Source organism: Camarhynchus parvulus, chromosome 4, assembly GCF_901933205.1.
Source record: "Camarhynchus parvulus chromosome 4, STF_HiC, whole genome shotgun sequence".
Lineage (NCBI taxonomy): Eukaryota > Metazoa > Chordata > Aves > Passeriformes > Thraupidae > Camarhynchus > Camarhynchus parvulus.
The window spans coordinates 38,956,067-38,960,468 of NC_044574.1; positions in this window are offsets into that span (position 1 = coordinate 38,956,067).

The window sequence follows — 4,402 nt, forward strand, 5'->3', positions numbered from 1 at the left end:
ACAAAACTATGGGGCACACATCAATTGTTATTGCATTAGCATACCCTGACAGAGCTCTAAAGGCTATGACCACAGAAGGAGGTGATACTAAAGACTCAGTTCATGACAGCTACTTTAAACTATGGTGCAGGCCAGTTATGGCAAAGAGGTGTCAGACACTGACATTCCAAGACACAGTACACGTTCCTGTCCATTTTAATTATTTATTAAGCAAATTATTTTACAAACAATAGAAGAAGGTAAAATTTATTAGACCGTTTTCATTGCCCATATTTCTTCCCAAGTAAAAAACTAATAGCACAGAAAGCAAGAACCAAATGTACTGAACTTTTTTTTCTCTTCCAGAACTGAAAAATATAATTTACAGAATTTTTCAGGGTGTTAAGTGTGCCATTAATTTCTTCAGACATGTTAGTACACTAAGAAATTTTAAAAAATATAAGTGGAGTCATTAATAACCTTCTATTCTGATGAATATAATGAAATATTTTAGATAGTTAACAAGGTACACAATGCAATAAAATAATTTATTTTTGGTTAACCTCATCACAACTTCCTTTGGCTTGCAGAGTAGCTCCAATTACCTATAGAGAGTTTTCAAACATGTTTTAGAGAAAAAAAAGGAAAGCCTGCTAGAGTTTTCAAAATACAGTTCTTACTATTCTGTTTTCAAGTATTTATTTGGTCTTGGAAATGGTAGGACCATGACGAAACTTTAGCATTCTGCTAAAGGAATGGGACACAACAGTATTTTGACCTTTTTTTAGCCGCTGAACTTTTAAATTTCAGAGGAGTGAGTGACTTCTCTGGGAACTATTGCAGGAACAAATGAGCTCTTGAAAGCACCAGGAGCTGAGAAGGGACTTTGCAGGAGTAACCCTGAGTCTGGTTGCTGTAAGGATGGCATACAATGAACATAAACAGGCAAACAGTAACTTCTCCTTCCCAGCTGGAAGTCCTGACATGTCAGAAGAGAAGGTACTCAGAGGAGGGCACAGAGGCACAGACTCACACTTACTTTGTGCCCAGGGGAGAGTTAGGCAGTTGAATCCTAAATTGTATACCAGAATTCCCACAAAATCCTGGAAACAAGCCCGCCCAGCACCATGTGATGCATCTTTCTTTTGTAAACAATAAACAAAATCAGCTCTAAATTGGCTGAAACTGTAAATTCTGTAATTGAGGGGTGGCATTGGTCAAGTCCAGGCAGCTGACCCTCCCAGAGCTGCAAACAGATGGCTAATAACAGCCTAGGACATCCAACCAGCTCTGACAATTTGTCGCATTTCCAAGCTGTGGTGACAAGTAGCCCCCTGACACCTGCTGCAGCTCTAATTTGAAATCTTGAATGTTACTGATAATCACAACTAAAGTAATTTTGCCCCCATGGTGTTCTAGCAGAAGATTTTCAGGTGGCTATTTAAAGCGAACTTTTTGTCTAAATTAAGCATATGTATATGTGTGCTGGATGAGAAAGGGAAAAAACCTCACAATGAATTATGAAGTTATATAACAACTTGGAAAATAAATTTGTATCCCAGACACCCTACAATGGGTTCCAAGAGAGACATGTCGGAGTTACAAATTAAAATGCTTTGGCATTTTTCCAGGCAATAATTTATCTTCCCGGGGTGAATCATTATATTTACTTGGCTTAGGTTACAGTGTAGGGTCATTTAAAAACACTCTGGTTTCTCCACCAGATTGCAATAGCTTGCAAGTATCCAGCTGCAACTACACACCATACTTTAAAAAATCCGTTCAATATTGGCTAAAAATTGATGAGTTAGGCAATTTTTATGATCAGTTCTTTGTGACTGATTAGGAAAAAAAGAAGTGTAGGCAACTTTTATGTTTGTTCAAACCCTATTAAAATAACACTTTTATCTTCCCAAACCATAAGTGAAGCGTTTGCAGTGTAGGGGCTGACCCTGATCTTCTGCATATTCTCTGCTTAAAGGACATGAACAGGAAATGGTCAGCTTAAGGACACAATGAAAGGAAACACAGCAGCAAAGGTTTCACTGATAACATGTGATTTGAAGTCAGTGAGCAGATCCAGTCAGTCATCCAGCTGTTTGGGCCAAAGTCTATACAGCACTCTGCTGACTCCTACAAGACTGTGTCACGAAAACATGTGGAAGACTGACGCTCGACATGGGCAAGGCAGGGAAAGCAGAGCACTTTCACATCATCAGATGCTGTGCCTCAGTTATTTCATGCCAGAACCAAAGAAAATTATGCTGGTTTAGAAATATTTGTTTTTCTAAGAGTTAACTGGGCCAAATAGAAATAGGATGCTGATGTGAGGGTGTATCCATATGTCAGTGGATGAATATCACTAGGTGTAATGGAGTTCAGGTCAGAGCCAGAACTGCAAAGTATTCCACACCCACAATTAAGGACTAATAGTATTATTTTTTATTTTTCTTTGAGGGAGAGAATTTTCCAGAGGACATCAGCACTTTGGATACTGAATTATTACAGTGTGTTTAAAAGGATTAATAAACCATAAACTTAACGCAGTTTGTAATTTCTAAGTAGTTCTTTTCTTTCCTCACACACTCAGCAATTAACTTACACCAGCCAATAATTAGAAAGAAATCCTTATTGAGTGTAGCAAGGAAGGGAAAGATTTTGTAAGCCTTGGGTGATGTGCTTTCTTGCTGACTTTAGAAGCATAGTTTAATCTAACTTCTGATTTTGAATTGTGGTAGTTACAAGTCTTGTGCTTGGACAAGAATTCTGTCCTCTATATTTTTCAGGGCATATTAAACAGGAAAGAAAACATACTGACTTTTTTTTAAAAAATCATTCAAGCCCTAACAATTTCTTAAATTTTGCTTAACTGTGATTTCAGAAGACAACCACTTCCATGTTGTGCAAGAGCATCAAAAATTCTTAGGGTATTGACAATTTATCAAATCATCATTCAGGTTTCTATGTCAGCACTATTCGCTATTTTATTATTTTTTTTCCAGTCCAGAATGACCTGGCTGGCCAAAACCAAAGTAATTAAGAGCCTGACCACTTGAAGGGATTCTGGAAGACTCAGGCTTCAGACTCCACCTTCTACCCAGCTCAATGCTTTCTGGTCTGTAAGAGCTGTACTATCTTATCCATTTCATGTATTTTTCTATCAAAGACCAATATTAAGACAGACAGAAAAAACACTATGCACTAGAGGAAAGAAACCTTGAGTATAAAATCCCCCACAGTCTAAGAAAAGTTTTCTGCCCAAGAAATTAGTTATGCCAGAATGAATCAATACTTATAAGAAATTCTAAAAGGTCATGTGAATGTTCCACAGCAAAATTGTTGTATATTTTAAACCTCAAATAGTTTTGCAAATAGAATTCTTGTTTTCTGGCCAACCCTTCTCTTAAAACAAGCAGACTTGTAAAAAGAATTGAAAGTATATAGAGTTTTACTTTCTGCTGTTCATTTAAAGGTTCTGTCATAAGTGTTCAGAGTTTCCACAGCCTTTTGTAACCCTGGAGGTCTTAATGAAAAGTGGCACCAATGCCAAATATATGTATTATGTGGGGGTTTCCAAGTACCAAAGATGATAAATTAATGTGCTTTTTACTTACAAAATTTGCTACCTACCTATCTGCATAAGAAACAAATAGGAAATGACAGCCTCTGATACACAGCATTTTTATTTTTATACCCTCAATATATCTAAACTGTGTGAGGATGGTCAAGAGAGAGGAGACTGAGCAGCAATAAATCAGATGCATGAAATTAAAATCTATATTAATAATATATGTTATGTCATCACTGAATAAGTCATTCAATAAATCCAAACCCAGACAAGAGTTCTTCCCTATTTAATTTTTTTTTAAAAGAAAGGGGTGCATTTTCAAAGCTCAGAGGAAGCCACTTACTGTAGGCAACTCTATTTGCACTTACATTTAAGATCACCCTCTCCCCATTTTGAGCCAAGCACTAACCAAGAGTTTAGACATAATTCAGAATAATATTTACTAACATGAACACATGGTATATGTCTCTTATAAGTTTCAGACAGTAATTTATCTCTGTTTAATAACCTGCTTATTTTTAGAATGCCATATGCATTACTGCAAACACTCTATCTTAACAACAGCAGTTACCAGCATATAAAGCAGTTGAATCAATATTGCAAAGAGTACCTCCAACTGCATGCAAATGATCTTAAATCACTTTCCTTTAATCACTCGATCAAATGAATGAGGTGAAGTTTTTATGTGGCCCAACCGTAGTCCTGTTAATGACTTATCCAAAGTCCAGTTTTAGTTGGTATTGCTGTTTTGGAAACAGGAGATCTTGAAGCTATTAGGAAGGACAGAATATGCATTATCAATAGTTTGAATTTTTTAAATTTCCATCTAAAACCTATAAGAGACACTGGTGGACC